Here is an 18,107-nt window from a genome sequence, read left to right as displayed (position 1 = left end):
TCGTAAGATCGATCGTGGAGAAAATGGTGCAACCTGAAAGGGAATGGGAAAAGTCATGGATGTGGCGGACGGGATATCGGTCAGGGATCGTCCGGGAGTTGAGCCTACGGTAGTCACCACAGGGGCGCCAGGTGCTGTCTTTCTTGGGCGCGAGGTGAAGGGGTGATGACCAGGTACTCTGCGAAGGACGTGCCGTCATTTCTCTGAAGATTTTCGAACAAACCATATACAGAAGGCATTAACTTCAACATAGATTAACTGACAAAGTGTTACGTGCCGTTTGCAAATCGAAGGAGAGTCGTGACAATACAATGCATGTATATGCGGTTAGCACGGCTAATGTATGTTACTAAGGCTTCCCGCCTTTACGCCAATAATGGCGGGAAGTCGGCCATTCGATATATTTCGATCACGTGACTCACAATGAAATGAAACGAAGTTGCGAAAGCCGGAATAATTGGAATTGATTTGTATCGAATTCTAAGAAAAAGAAGTTTGTTTGAGCTTTTTACTTTTTATGATCGCTTTTCAAACAAAATAAAAAGCACTGCGATCTGAATTACAATTAAGTGTTGGAACTTCAAAGATGTCCTTGGTAAAAAAAAAACTTTATAAAACTTACTAGTATTACCAACATGAACTGAAGATACAAGCTTGCTTATAAAATACCACACACTAAGTAGTCCTTCGAACTTGTAAAGATGCCTCAAAACTTTCGTAAGCGGCCCTTAATAGAATTTCTCTCCGTACTCTAGTGGACTGGTAAGTTGGATACTTAGCGATAGGTCTCCAAAAACAAATGCGGGTTGATTTATGATTGAACCGCGGACTAAAATGGTTCAAATTACTCGCCTACGTAAAGGTCAAGATAGTAATTTAATTACAGCTAGACAGAACATTAAACTTGTTATAAATTTTATATGAAAACTTCCACTACATTCGTCGACGCAGAAACTTTTTGCCACAAAATAAGTTTACCTATATATCTTACTAATATTATATAATAAATGCGAAAGTATAGACGGATGGGTAGATGTTTGTTAGAGTTTGTAGCCTAAACGGCTGAACGGATCTCGATGAAATTTGACACAGACGTATAGCATAGTCTGAAGAACACATAGGCTACTCACTTTTGTTTTTATTTAATTACACGCGGGCGGAATCGCAGGCGAAAGCTAGTATATATCAATATCAAAGAACACTTTAACTAACATTATTCTGAAAAGGAGTGCTTGATCTATGTCATACATAAAGCAAAGTATTTAACATGACTTATCAACACTAGAGATAGTGATATAAAATTATCGAATCAGTCGTTGCGAGGTAAACGGCACTCCCTAGCGCCGATACACGATAACAATATTGATAAGAATTACTAACCAGTTCACCCTTGATAAGTCTTAATATAAATTCACATATTAATCATATTCAGTATATGTTTTATACATGCTTAATTATAAATAGCAATGCTGTTTAGAACCACCGCAATCTCCAACATAGTCTGGAGATTGAAGGGATTACTAAGGATTTTCGAGACGAAGACGAAATCGCGGGCAAGAGCTATTTTTTACTAAAGTAGCCCTTAGTAAAGATTTCTCATACAATCTACTTAAAACACCCAATGTGACCACATGCCTAATTGCTGCACTCAGTCATTAAAGGTCTCCTTTAGTTGAGATTTAGTAACTAGTTCTGTCTGAAAATCTTGAATATTTACAACATAGTGACGACTTACCATAGTTTTAATATCAGCGGTGTCAAAAACAAAACTAACGCGACGGGGCGCCACTCTGAAATATGAACCCCACTCGAGATACGATAATGTGGGCTGAAGTACTCGAAATCTGCTTCGAAGGACCACGCGACGGATCCGTAAAAACTTTGAAGGCTACAAGGAAGTATATTAGCTCTATTTATGTTAAAGTTTGATCAATAAGATTTGCAATTTAACTTTACCATGTTCCGAGCTTTTACGTGTCAAATAAAAAAAAGGCCCTTGTATTTCGCACAAATTACAAACACATTAGGAAAAAACTGTTCTAATTTACTCGTTCTTTGATTTAAATTAAAATATTCATTCTCCTATAAATTGGTTAGTTTTAAAACTCTACCACGTTCAAATAACATTAAACGAAGCAAAGCCAGATAGCAAAATGTTAAAGTTACTTTAAAAATTTTCGAATGAATTGGATTTGAATTCAACGTTGTCGTCCGCCATTATATAAAAAGCTAGTTAAATTCAAAACTTTTTACAGAGTACATTTAAGACTCTCAGACAATGAATTCTCATAAGATGGGTTCTGGAGAGATCTTTTAAGGCTTTACACAGAACGCATTTCAAATTAAATGCTTTTAAAGTGTTATATAAATAACTGTTTTAATGAAATCTTTTATATTGGTAGCTTTATATTTCTCGCTTGTAAGTTGTAAAAATAATTGTAAATCGTTTAAAGCATATAACATTCTTTTAAAATGATATGCCATCCGGCTGAAGTTGAACCAATCGTTAGCATCAAGTAAGGAAAAGCGAACAATAGAAGCATCTTCAATAACAAACTGTAGCTTATGTAGCGTATTAGACGTCGTCGAACACTGCCCAAGAGGGACAAGACGCCATGCTAGTTTACACGAGGGCAGAAGAGAAACAGAGTAGTATTGGTACTGTATGAAAAAACAACAGTGTGTGTTCAAACAATAGCAGTACTGGTCCGCCTCCCTGTGCTGCCTTCGTGTGAACCTAGCATAAGTGAGACAAGACCCTATGCAAATTTAAGTGCTCCAGGCTACTATTTACTCTGCAGTTACCATACTCTAACAATACCTTTATTTGCTGCGCTGGCAGCTAGCAATATGCATATTCCCAATAGATTGCTAGCTGTGAACAAAATTATCATATTTATAAAATTGGCAACGTTGTAAAAAAAGTAACTTAGCTTGGGCTACTGTAGAGAAATGTAAATAAATAAAAAAGTTGCCTGGAACGTAACATAAATTTGTAATAATATATTAGAAAGTGGTAATGTAAATTGTTAGTAGATTTTTAAATAACAAAGTAAACTCCATAGTCATACACAAATCAACTAATCAAACAAAAAGTCTGTCGTTGACATTCAATCCAATCACAGAACGTGTTATTGCACCGGTACAAATAACGCCATTTCCAAAATAATCTGAATACATTTAAATCCACTGCAAAACGGTACATAACAAAACCTCGCTCATAAACAGGGTTGTCAAAAACAGATTCATTCCAACTCAGCGGGACACCACTCACAGTTGGCAGCCCTGCGCAATATGGGTATGTCTACTTTTACATCACGTCTCCAGAACATATGTCAGCCACGCGTATAAACGCGTGTCAAGAAAAAAAAATCGTAATGTAAACCATACGCGTTAACGTTATGTTTTCTTAATTGAGAGGATAATAACGCGTAACGGAAACTAATAACGCAGATGACTAATGTGACAAGTAACAGTGATGCTTACTTTAGGTTGACTATGAAAAATCTACCTTATTTCTAGCGAATTGAGTATATTTTCATATGTATGATTAACTAGAGTATAAATGGAATTGTTTTTGTTATCTGTCAAGTAAAATAAACCGCAAATGTCTATAGTTATAAACAACAGAGTGATCTTACAACCAACTGGGTTCAAGATAGATATTATTAACAAAGAGAACTATAGTCAGGTTGGTTTTAAGTGGCTTATCAAATCTTGTTTTTAGGATTACACGAGCTTCCTTAAGAAGGCGTCAGCGTTTAAACAGTCCCAATATTATTTACTAAATTACACTATCAAAGAACTTCCTAAATAAGTGCTAATCTCGATAATACAACTTCCTTTGTAACAGAATCAACATAACACTGTTTTTTTAAACAAAATAAAAGAACCTGAGTGTTTATCTAACTTTAAAACTAAGAGAAAGAGGCCGAATTGAATGATACTAGTCGTCAAAATCAGTTTCATTGTTTAGGCCTGCTACAGACATGTAATAGTTCGATTGTTCAGTTAAAACTGTCGCAACGAAGAGTATGTAGCTTAAGGCTACAGGACGTTTCCATACAAATGGGCAAAAACCAGTACAATCATTACTCAGATGTCTGTGCTTATAATTAAATAAAAAACATTCCATATATTTATAAAAAGATAACACAAACGGTAGCGTGATAGAGATTAGTTTAATGCCGGCTGCAGACATCAAGGCGAAGTTAGAGACAGCTTGTTTCAACTTCTTAATGTTATGGATTACATTTTCACACCGCATTCATTTCTGTTGCATAACTAAGTTAGTTTTAAAAGTAAAGCTAATACCGCGGTTGTATATCATTTTGAAAAATTATTATCAAATTAAATATAATCAACAACTTTCCACCGATTTTTAAGTTTAAAAAAATGGAAGAATTCTATTTTCAAACGAATTCTTGGTATTGGTATTGTTATTATATACCTTAACTATTCATGAAATGTTACACAAAAAAAAACTTTGTAACTACAATTTGTTGGCATCAGACCCTTGGGTAAAGCAAAAGGGACTGACCTTAATAGAGCATTACGCGAACAGCATCTAATATCTCCTCTCCTCTCCTCTAATATCTCCGGTTTGAGAACACTCCCCTGGTTGCCACAGCCAGTATCGGTATTCTCGGCGTTGACATATCGAGTGACGTTCAGTTTCGCGGTCATTTGGAAGACAAGGCCAAGCTGGCCTCTAAAAAGCTGGGTGTGCTTAATAGGGCGAAGCAGTACTTCCAGTCGGGCCACCGCCTTCAACTTTACAAGGCGCAAGTTCGGCCCCATATGGAGTACTGCTCGCACCTCTGGGCGGGAGCACCCCAATGCCAGCTTCTTCCATTTGACCGCATACAACGGAGAGCGACTCGAATCGTCAACGACCGAGCTCTTACCGATCGGCTAGATCCTCTGGCCTTGCGGAGGGACGTCAGTTCCCTCTGCATTTTTTACCGTATTTACTACGGGGAGTGCTCCGAGGAGTTGTTTGGAACGATTCCTGCCGCCGAGTTTCGTCATCGGACGACACGACAGACCGCCAGGTACCATCCTCACCATGTTGATGGCTGGCATTCCACAACCGTGCGGTTTTCACGGAACTTTTTGCCCCGCACAGCCGCGTTGTGGAACGGTCTGTCCTCGGCGGTATTTCCAAACCAATACGACTTAGGGTCCTTCAAGAAGCGAGCCTACAATTTCCTCAAAGGCCGGCAACGCATCTGTAGTTCCTCTGGTGTTGCGGATGTCCATGGGCGTCGTTGACCACCTTTGTGTTCCCGCCGCTCGTTTGCCCCCTTCTCTTATAAAAAAAAAAATAATAATAATAATAAAACTAGGTTTCTTACCTTGTCATGTTCATATGCAGGATTGTTTTGTATTTCTATACAAATATTATTATATAAATAACTATTGTTTATCCTTTTTGTATCGCTCACCATGACTTTAATTCAAAAAAAGCAAATCTAACACTTTTAATCTCAATAAATGTCGTTTTTATATTTCGGTTAATATTTGATATTCTTAAAGGTGACAGCTATGCTTAAGAAAGATTAATAAAAAATAAAAATTTTCATTGGTTACTTATTACCTGAAACAAAAGAAATTAAAATGAATATTATGTGAACACATATATTCTATCATAATAGCAGTGTAAGACAAACATACATGGTTAAATACAAGTCTGGATAACCCACAATCGGGTATAAAATCACTGGATAAGTGCAACATCATTCGTACGTCATAAATAGCAAAATTACAACTGCAGTATAGATATAACAATGATAAACGATAAAAAATAAAAAATCATAATTCACGAATAATTTTTGCAATTCATAAAATATCACATGAAGTGTCGAGTAAATTTACACCATTTGTAGCAAATGTACTTAAAATTCTCACGCCTTGTAATGTTGTCAGTTTTCAAAACTTACTCCCAAGCCCCCGACTAGTTGTGGGCAGCAAGATGCGGATAAATTTAGCGCCGGACCAAAACGGGATCTTTCCGAGTTTTAACCAAGTTGATCTTTACTTTCCGCATAAGGGACACGAATGGTACCAAAGCAAAACCACAAATAAAAACTTTACAAAACTTTTTAAAAGCAGCAAAATTTCTTTCTTGCAGTGGCTGACTTGGCACCGAAAGTCGGACTAGAAGCAAAGTATTTTATATCAATTTGCGCATTCGTGCAATGTATATTTAAGTAGATCCATTTCCTTGCCGGTCTTAGCTTTTTAATGATGCCATTTATGGGAAATGAGGCGAAATCCCGTATAAAGGAGAAGGAACGAAGAATTTACGGTGATAGAGCCGTTCGTGTACTGAATTAAATATATTGAACCTCTAACATTTCAATACTGGCCGTTTTACATCTCAATCTCCAGTAAAAGTTAATACTAACCAATTATTATCTTATATTTCAGGAGTTTAAATTAATCAAGAGTCCATGGAAATGCGCTCAGAGAAATTTTATAAATTCAAATCAGTCTACGTCTTGTAAAGACGGAATATATCTTGCATGTATTTGCATTATAATATGGAAATTAAAGAAAATTTAAATTACACACATGCGAGTACATATTCCAGAGTATACGCATATAGAAAACATGAATTAAATAAACCTGAAGCTGGAATATAAAACCTATACAATAATTATCAAATCTTAAGTTTTTTAACTTGATTTGGTAATTAATTTAACCGTCTAGTTTGTCTTTTGGTATCGAGAGGGAAATCTTCAAAAACATACCCTTCCTTCTAGGGGGACGATCACTAAAACCCCCTCAGTGTCTAGACTCTAGTCCTAAATGAAGGTTCCGTCATCTCCGTGGACCTCACCAAACCTTTTAGTCTACTGTATGACTGCTCCTTCCGCAATATAACTGTGACATCAGAGTGGTATGGCCCGCTTTAACATTTTCGCATAAAATGGCCGGCTCGCCCGGTTTAATACCACGACCACATAGAAAACAGACGTGAAGTGGAAGCGATTCCGCGTTTCGTCTGATAAGTGTGATGCCGGAGGCCTAATTTTAGTCCCTTTACCTTTCCACCCTTTTCTTAAGAGGACAAGATGGGAAAGAAAAGTTAATTTAACAGTTTAATAAAGGCATGGGAAGGGGAAATGTCCTCTTCATGTGCCTTTCCTCCTCCGTCAATTACGGGTAGGCAACGCATCTGCAATTGCGGATGTTTATGGGCAGTCGCTTTCCATTTCGGTAGATTCAGGTGGCCGCTTGCTCGTTTGCCACTTTATGTTACAAAAAAAAAATGTTTTATGTCGTTATTAAAAAGATTAACATCAATAAATGTGTTGATCGTATTGAAGGCTCTAACGCTAAAGACTCGTCACGGGCACTCGCGCTATTCGACACTCGTAGCGATGACACTCAATCTACGATGAATGAACACAAGAGCTATTCCGATGTAATACCGCCGAGTTTATGTTACAATTAAATCTTTACACTTCCTTAATTATAGTACAGGTTTAACTCTTATATTTTACTAATTTATTACGGACGGAAACTCGAACTGCAAGGGAAATTTCGAAATGAACCTGAGATAGATGTTATTAATTAGCAGAAAAACCCTATTTAACTTGAGAGAGAATTAACTCGCGTTTTGTGAAAAGTTAGACTGTTTAAATACCCCTACTTCTGTCTATCACATTGGCCTAAGACCAATTGAAAACATAGTAAGTATTTTATTATCCGGGAGACAAATTTTTAAGTGACTTAACAAAAAGTTGTGTAACAAATTTGTCTGTTTAATACTAAAGGAAAACAGGGTATAAATCAAACACAGTAATACTTAATAATCGATAGCAATTTGTTCTGATTCGGATCGGTTTTATTACGCTGGTCCCTTGTAAGAGGAAAACGCAATCGGAAATCATTTGAGCCTCGGAACGTGTCTCTTGGTTGGTATAACTTTTTCTGTATTTTCTAACATAGAACTGCTTTTTTAAATATCCCGTCGAGAAATTGCAGCTGTATATTTAACATACATTAAAATAAAAGCTTTTACCTTCACAGCTATCGCTTTTATGTCGAATGACTTAAGAATAAGTTTTAAATAAACGAGACGGTAAATGTAAATTTTGAGAAACATATTTCTTAAAGTTCAGTGAATTTTAAGCATGCATGTGTTTAATATTTTGCTACTAGTGAACTTAACATAGCAGAGAAAGGAATAAAAAAAGTATTTATAAGCAAGTCAAATTTACCTAAATTTTTACATAAAAAAACTAAAATCATTGATTGTTCACGAACTAAGTTCAGTCAGAAATATATTTTCTAAAATCTGTTGATATGTATTCAAATACTTCACATGGATTTGATACATTTTAGCACAGAAGCAAAATCGTCTCTATCAGTAATAACACCTTAGGAATTATTAATTAACCTAAGTACATTTCTGTGTTACGGATTAACCCATATAACAATTATAAAGTGATTGACAAACAAAGCCAATCTCAGAGTACAATATTGATTGAATCAACGCAACATAGTCGGTGATAGAGCTAAACGTATTTCTTCATTAAGAACGAAATGGCAGCGTATAAGTGAATCTATGCCGCGTATTAACCTATTTCTAAATATACGCAAGCACTAGTTTTAACTGGATATGTCTATTATACACAGATGAAAAACCAGACAAATTGAAGTTTTAACATTTCGTATACCATAATTTCTAACATCATTTTATTCTTACTTCTCCCAAATACAGAACCGTAAAGCTGCCACCAAAATTTAACCGTCAAACCGCCACTGTCAAAATTTTAAGTTTAAATGAAGTAGTTTTATAAGGAACAAGTCTTAATTTGATATTGATCGTATCACTAAAAGCAATCTCGATGTATTTTTGAACAGGCGCACCGCTTTGTGGCAAACGGTGCCCTAGGGTACCATAGGAACGATTCGTTTAATAGGAATCTATTGTACTATCCGCGTCGCTTAATTACAAATGTTAAATGCAGACGGAAGTAGAGAGGATATTTTCCCGAAGCCATTATTACACCTGTTTTAATTATGACGATGGAGTTTTATTAAATCAAACGGCAAAGTCATTACGGTACATATAAAGCAATTAAATTGAAACATTTATTGGGGTAATTTGACGCACGATTGGTCCTCTCGTCCTTTCATTTCGGCCTTTTGACTCCAATCGTATGAAATGTAATTTGAATTAATATAATGAATTGTCTGTCATATATGAAAATTTATGCATTTCTCTCAATAATTATTTATTGTTAGTTCAAGCAAACAATATTAAACATTATTGGTTTTCAGCTATTTTTTTATATAATGTACGATAGTTTATTTTATTTATTGTAATTTCAGACAGAAGGCAATTTAACTCAACTTGTAGATAATGGACGAAAATAATTAACTAAATTAATGGAGAATTGGAAATGATTACGAATAAGGACATGCTGCAAAAAATATATTTACGTAGTAACAACAAAAGCCAACTTGTTCATAGCAATTCGCAGAGTTAGTAAAACTACAACAAAATAAGCAATCCAAACGAACGGCAAACAATTTATCTACAAGCCATTCTTTCCTAACTCCTATCAAATGTTACATAAGCCCGTGAATCAGTCTTGGCAGAGATTCTGTCAGTTCAACACTAGGCTAGGTTTATTACTCTCATTGCACCCTCGGGTCTCGTACCAATGAAACTCTAATACGGATCTATTGTGCCATTCGGACGACTTAATTACGTTGCTCTGAAATCTAATACTTCACCAGTACATTTGATTCTAATTCGGAACAACGGATATGGAAATTAGGCGCAAATAATTATTGGATAAAGTTTTTTTTTCTCGATCTATATCATACTAGCTCTTCCCGTGCGGCTTCATCCGCATGTTATTATAAAAAAAACATTTTTAACTGCAATTGTGAAAATTTAAAGGCACACACATTTGAAGCGTTATAATAGCTTGAAAATATATAGCCTAAAGCGTGTCGTAAATGTAGGGCTTTTATTACAAGAAGAATTATTCAAAAATATGCTGTCATTGCTGACATGCTACGCCACAAAGTATTGTGTGTTTACGCTTTATTACATTAGTAAGGAAGTATAGATAAGTAGGCGAAGCTTACTTCGAAAGTGTGATCACACAACGCACATGCACTACAAAAACTTGGCTAAAGAATCGAAACAGAGTTGCATGATAGTGTAAGTAGTGTTAAATTAAAAATTTAAGAATTCTATTAAAATTTAAATTTTAATAGAATTCTTAAATGATTCGTTCACAATAATATGAGATCAGAGTATTATGACATACATATAGAGATGAATAGGCGAATGCGTCGGTTTGCATTCGAGTCTCGGCTATTGTCCATATGTAGTACGTATACAATAACTTTTAATTGCATTGATACCGCAGATAGAACCAATAGTTATTATTATACTAACTAGTCACAAAGTTCTGGTAACGATTGATCTGAATTCGACGTGAAATAAATGAAGCTATATTTCTAATAACAGTCTTTTATTTACAGGATTTTTATCCGTAACATTATATTAAAATTACACAAACATTTTATATAAAACAAAACAGAAGAATGTAATTTCATGTTGACATTATTCGATACTGAAAATCAAGTACAAAGAAGTTGAAGAAATCCTATTCGGAGAAGCAATTTACTATTATATGTAATCGGATGTTGGAATCACCTCACTGGTAACGACTGTTCCTCCCGGCTTCTAACGATTTCAAAGCAGAAAAATGTCGCAGGAAAACGTCAAGATATAATTTAACGCCACTCTTTATCTCCTATTCGAATACTCGTACAGCACTATTCGCGTTATCGTAATTGGACTTCATTCGAGTTGTGTAGTATCGAATAATTGCAAATCGAATAACGTTCGCGGTCATCCGATGTCAATGGATAATTGGCGGTGAATTGCGATAATGTCGAAAACTTTAATGTCCGCTAAACTTGAAACACAAAAATGCGGTTGTTATTTGGTTAATATTGTTTGTAACATAATTGTTAAAATATTTGTAAGCACTAACGAATGGATTATTGCATAATAGTGGTATAGATTAATCTTCACACAAAATAGTTACGCACGTAGGTATAACAAAATATAATAACATTGGCGTCGCCAGGGGATGATCTAGGCATGGTCTAGGGGGGGAGCAGCTATCATTAATATGGTCTTATTCTAGTTAGTTTCTGTATCTACTTTGAATTTTTCGATTATGAAGTTAACTACTATAACGACGCCAAGTTAACTTAAAATACTCAACCCTGATTGGCCAGTGTTACTCTATAGAAGAATAAAAACAATGACATTTACGTTATAAACTCTCACAATAGATAAAACGGAGATATAATCAACATCAACTTCTTGCAAATACTTCATTGTCTAAATAGTGATCTTATAAACGTGTTTACCTCAATCAAGAGATCGGTATTGTCCATTAAGTATAATAAATCATCTACAAATGTGTAAAGCTGAAAATTGTTAGTGGTGTATTAGAGTTGTGCTGTCTCTGAGAGCACAACATAGGATTTCCATTAGCCGCTCTCTTCAGCTGACAGCCGCCAGACATGCCACTGATCAAATTACCAACTGTCGATGCATCACTTCTTGGGTGCTATTCATAATCCAAAGATCGCTAATAGAGGTTGGCCTTAAATTTATAGTCAAACTACCATAAATGCAGGTGCATTACTGAGAATTGCTTAAGCATTCCCTTAGTGTTGATTTTACTCTAACTGCCTCAGTGGTTGGTAAATTACTTTCATTGAGGCGGTTATCTTTTGTTTATTTCACTCTAAATGCTAAACCAACCCGCACTAGGCCAGTTTGGCTGACTAGGTAGACATTACTTACGGTACAGGGTATGAAGGTCTTAAGAGGGGACTCTAAATACTTGTGAAACCATAGTCTTGTTGGTTTTTGTATATTATTTCTTATTGTTCTTTTGTGTATATTTAATAGCCTTTTTGTGGTTAAAGTCAATTATGATTGTTATCGAATCGTATTTGCTCTCTAATGTGAATCAACTAAATAGGTATTTAAATTTCTATGTCTGAAACTGCAACCTCAGTGCATTATCGTTGGAATATAATTAAAACGTTCGTATAAAATTCAATAACTAATATTAAATGAATATCCATTAGTGAGTGGTAAATCACATATATCTAGTGCTTATGACTTTTATTAAGACACATTTAATCCATATAGAACTTTACTGTATGGAATTAGGATATGTTTTCGCTTGACACATCAATGTCATTTTAGTTCACGATTAGACCCCAAATTATCATCAAAGCGTCCCAGTAATTACCGCTAAATTAAAACCCTGCGAATTCGGAATTGAATTCGAGTAGTGTTAGTTGTTAACGTGAGTGCAATCACGTTATTCTGTCGAGTTATATGACACAGAATGAAAGCGTCACAACATTATCAGTATCGATATCGAACTATTTTTGCTTATCAAAAGGCAAATTCCTTTCCTTTCAAAATTGGCTACATTCTTAATGGAATGACAGAAATAAATTGAGATCAAACAAATTTCTGAAATACAGTAAAGTTTTTTAAGAAGTTTTTTTTTTTTAAATCTATTTAGGTCTTAGCAATTTTAAAAATCGAGGATATGAATATTACGAATCTTTGATAACGGAAATTTAAAGACCGTTAAATAACGACTATATTCATTCAATATTAGTGACGTTTTCGTCACTTCATAAGAAAACATGACGAATCTAAACATTAGGCAATAAAAAATATTAAAATGACTCATATGTAATATTGTCTTATTTTACACATATTTCAACATTATAACACGCCCACGTATGCAAAATAACTAAAGCATTCTGGCAAATGCTAAGGCAGCACTAATGCAAGCAATTTAAATGCCACCTGTCATCAAGACAATGCAGCAGAAGTACCATAAACGGCATTACACGAAAATGGCTCTTAACTGCAATGAAATAAATAACATTTTTCACTAAATTGTCTTACATGTATAAAGTAAGGATAAAGCGAATTGCTAAAATAGATTTCGTTCTGGATTGCTGATGGAGTTTCTATGTATTTGTCAGTAACAAAAATAATACTAAAATGTACAAAAGGTAACAAACATGTCAAGCAACCCTACTCGACACAGTTCACCGCCGACGCGACTGTCCGGTTATGCGGTGACGTCATCGCAATGGCAGCCGTATCACAGAAGCCATATTGGAGTCGGCGCACGAGCACACGACCATGAACAGAATACACTTTACATTGCCTCCTTTAATTTAGTACGTTTTAAAACGACACAGTGTTACGCAGCATTGTGTTACGAACAATGCGAAAGGGAACGAGTTACGATGAAGGAGTGTGTTTTTAATTTGTCCGTTGGTAAGGTGAGTGCAAGGAGAATAAATTAAGGCTAATGAATGACTTATTGCGTGGAGACAGGAAATTGTTATTAGACGGTCGTATTACAAGACTATTTTGTTTCAAGAATGTGAAAAGTTGATTCTGCACTTATCTTGTGCAAGATACTAGGGAAATAAAAAAGGAAAGGTCATTAACCTAACTATCACAAACGAACTGCTTATCTATTTTTGTTATAAATTAATTATTTTCAATACTCAACTTTTGAGCAAACAAGCATTGATAAAAATCTTAAATCGATATGAAGTATTGAGTTTTTATTAAAATTAATTCATACATAATCTCAAGACAAGTATGGTTAGTGGAAACAATCCTCTGAAACAGCGAAACAAGTCCACAATGGCGGGCGGTAAGCGAATCCAGGTTTATGCCTACTTATTGAAAGCTAGTGGCTGTTACTTGTACAAGAAGCGGAGAGTTTTGCACAGGTTTTGTTCTCAATACAGCTTAGCACTTTGAGCGGACGAAAGCCTATAAGTAGATGTTTAACTTATAACTTGAAGCAATACCCCGTCTTTGTGTTCACGTTTTAATATGTTTTACTTGCTGGAAATCCAGAATATGACGTCATCTATGGCCAATATCAATTTTTAATCACAATTTTTGTATGCCGTTATATATCATAACTTATTAATATTATAAATGAGAATGTTTAGATGGATATTTGTTACAAGGTAATATCTCCACGCTCAACTGATCTCGATAAAATTTGGTTTTTATATAGAACGAAGTCTCAAAGAGCATATGGGCCACCTAATCATTTTTTTTTATTCATTTAGTCATTAGATAAATTGATTATTATCGGATCGATCTCTGGGATCGAATATTGAAATTATTCTGAACTTGGTGTTCTAACTGCAGATGTGTAGCCAGAAATACAAAAAAACTTCTATGTACACCAAAAACAACTTTATTCAAACTTACTTACATTACAATTTACAATAAATAACGGAAATCTATGTCAATCATATCGCGACTCCAATACGCTTCCTTTTCTTCTCTTTTTCGTCTTTTTAATAACCAAACCACAACAACCAAAACAACTCTTTGGCTATATTCACACTTCTTGTCAGCCAAAGAGATTTTGCACTGAACACTTGGTACTTTTTAAATGATTCATATTTTATATGACAGTTATGTGGTTAGGTGATTGTAGTGGCTATTGCGCGTGGTGTTTATTGTGACAATAGAAAACACAATAGCAAAAGGATTGCATCACAACACTTATAGTGGTTTTGTTTTTATTAGACAAAAAACAAACAAATGACTGAATTCTTTATACTTAAAATGGGATAGCTAATAATTAAAGTAAGAAACTCAAAATTTAATAGCATTTGAAAGAAAAATAAATCTTAGTCATCATCAACTTGCCCTTATCCCTTATGGAGGGTCGGCACAGTATGTGAGCAGCCATACACCTCTATCAATCGTCATATCTGAAACCACTCCTTTCTTAAGCAAATCTTAGTATTTGTATGGAAATAAAAAAACATTTTCATCGTAATCAATTTTGTACTATGATAAATAAATAAATTAACGATTACTAAATAAAAACGATACAGTTTTATTTAGACATCTCTTTTTAATTGACGCTTCAAAAACATTTAACAAAAACCGAAAGACAAAAAGAGCAAAATTAAACAGATATACTTTTCACAAAACAAGGAAATGAAAACATTAATATAAGATTATAAATACACAACGTAAATACGATTATCTTCATCTGTTTGTACAAATTTCCTTATTGCCCGGGGCTAGAGACAAAAACATTTTCATGTAACAGAAAATTAAATACACTGGTACCTTATTAATACTGGATAGCTGTATTAGTGACGGGAATAGCCCTATTTATGCCGTCTACTAGGATAAAAAAATGTAGATTATCTATAGAACAGAAACTAAATTTTGCCTTAATTAAGAGCGGGCACACACCTGAAACTAAATCGCATAACTGTTTAGTTGCGCTTTGATGCCTATGAGCTTATATGGAGGTGCGCACACTACTCGATTTTTAGTTGTGCAAATAAACAGTTGGATTGGCTCCGAAACATTCGACAATCGCACAACAGTTGTGCGATAGTTTACTCAAAAGTGTGTGCTCGAGATCGGACATATAGATATATGTCAGATGATGTAGCTACATGATGACATAGAACCAGCACGTAAATTATTCTTAAACTTGTAATATTACATCCTCATTTATCTAAGAAATGCCAGTTCCACACGAGGGCTACTGTGAGACAGGGCAATAGCTGGCGCAGTATCTGATACACTTCTACCTTCGTGTGAAACAACCATGTTAGAAAGCGTACCTTATCGTAACAAATACATTCCAGGGTTGATACGTAGGCGCGACCGCCCGAAGCAAAAACGTCAACACAAAGCGTACCTTACATAAATTATGAGGAAGATATTACAGAAGACATAACCAACTAAACGCGGGCAAATTAATTACATACGCAAATATTAAAGCTACATTTAATCCAATACCATTAATAATTGTTTATTCTCCTTGAAAATATTTTTTATTTTTGCCCACGGGTTACATCGATGGCTCCTACGTAAAATAACGTACGAGCTGTTGCAGTTTTTACCTTTTGCTTAACATATATACGAATAAAACATTTAGCTGAGTTTTTAACTTTACTCGGATATATGAATAGTAGTGGAGTCCCACAACTACGTCTCTTCTATTACCGGACATATAAGTGTAAAAACATGCTAGTAGAAGAGAAGACACATTACTATATCTTTGTAATAAGACAACGAAACAAAACTTTTTAGATGTCTTTAGAAATATTGCTTGGTTTCTTGCTACAGAACACTTTTTATTAGAATAACTTTCTACAGTGTTGACGAAGGTTTCTAGATATTAAATAATTGTTATTTAATTTATGAATCATACGAGAAACATTAATTAAAGCAAAACTTAAATCACTTACGTAAGTTAAATAACATTGAAAATAAAATATAATAAAATCAGGTTAAAATTATTAACAAAAACAAAACTGAAGGATCTTATCTTAAAGTTAACATTAGAGAGTTGTTTTAGGTTAATTACAGAATAATCTCAAACAGATAGTATATTATGTTAATTATTAAGGACAGAGAGATATAAAAGCATTTCTGTAGAGTATTACAAATGAAGGTTAATTAACTTGTCTCTCAATGTGTGTTTCTGTTAATAGTCAGACGCTAATGACTTACTCCATTGTTAAAAATATGCAGGGAAAATAACGAGTACTGTAAAACCCGGCGATTTAAGTCGCTTAGCGACTTACTTATCGCTTAGCAACTTAAATCGCCGGGAATGAAATGTTATAAAGGTTGGTACAGTCATGCGTCGGCGACATTTCTATCTGTCATCGCCAAAGCATGTCTGTCGCTATATGTTTGTGAAGATCGTCGTGAGAAAAGTCGCTGCGATTTTTATAGGATACTTAATTAGTTTAGTTTAAAATATTTACGTTATTAGATTTAACGCGATATAAATATTAAATAAATATTCATGTAATATGCTTGGAAGAGCATATATAGGAACATGCTGTGCCGGCCCCCGTAGGAACAAGGGCTGGTTGATTATGAAATATTTATGTAATAAATGCTTTATTACTTTGTTGTGGGATATAGTTGGTGTATATCGTATGTTTGAACGTTGTTACTAGGATATTGGTATACATTGTGGTTTAATTCGAACTAACAATGGCTACGTCGTGCGCACGGTTACCTTTCACTGAGGCAACCTCATCGTCGATCTGTTATTGTAACCCAACTACAAGAGCTGGCCACCTAACCTATCATTTAGTATACTTATAAGAATTAATGCTTTGTTTAGGAATTTGCTATTGAAATTTATTACTTAGAAACATGATCTGATGTTTTCTGTACTAGATTTGTATTTACCACGAAAAGTTACTTCGAATTAAGTAATAAATATACGTATGAGTTTTGTAACGTAATATAGTAGTGGCCAAGGGCAGTAAACGGTTTGCATTTTTTTTTATCATGACAAACTTTTCTTCTATTACGTTTTTTACACTTATTTAGTATTGTTTGCAATTGGTCAAGTAACGCCGTTTTTAAATTCCTTAATGACATAGTATCTATTTACTACTATAAGCTTCCTATTTTACCTACGCTTAGGATCTCAGAAATCGACAAGAGGTGAATGCCTCGAAAAATATTACAAGATATTGTAAATAAGACGAATGGAATAAATTTGTTCTGCGAGAAATAAATCCATCGTTAAAAGTCGTCGTAGCATAACAAACTTTCTCAACAATATTAAACTTCAAAGCAACAAAAATAAGAATTTCGAAAACTTCATAGTTGTATCCAACATCGCGACGAAATGCGTACATAATTTAATAATGCTATGTTTTTATAATTTTTAAACTTTAACATAAGTAATATAAGTAGAAAAAGGATCGATGTACCTATTTCGATATAAATACTCGTTATAATTAAAATACGATCATAGAAAAATACCACGTGTAAGACGTATCTTAAACATTCATATTTATTTTTACTTAAATAGATTGCCGTCATGAATACTGAATGTTTTGCAGCTAATTGCTCCGTATATGATAACCACAATTATATTTTTACTTTATTCGTTATGTATTCTTGTTGCTGACTAATATCATATCTTATAACGTTTCGTGGTATCACAAGATTGTGAAAGGTACTC

The 18,107-nt window shown here is 34.5% G+C and overlaps 1 protein-coding gene across 2 annotated transcripts in view; it reads right to left on the bottom strand.

The window, feature by feature from the left end:
* LOC106110336 (DE-cadherin) overlaps window positions 1–18,107 on the bottom strand; it is a 187,373-nt gene that overhangs the window by 168,469 nt on the left and 797 nt on the right. The gene's annotated exons all lie outside the window — the stretch shown is intronic.

This window comes from Papilio polytes, unplaced genomic scaffold (assembly GCF_000836215.1).
Source record: "Papilio polytes unplaced genomic scaffold, Ppol_1.0 DF820678.1, whole genome shotgun sequence".
Taxonomy (NCBI): domain Eukaryota; kingdom Metazoa; phylum Arthropoda; class Insecta; order Lepidoptera; family Papilionidae; genus Papilio; species Papilio polytes.
This window is presented reverse-complemented; position numbering and strand designations above follow the sequence as displayed.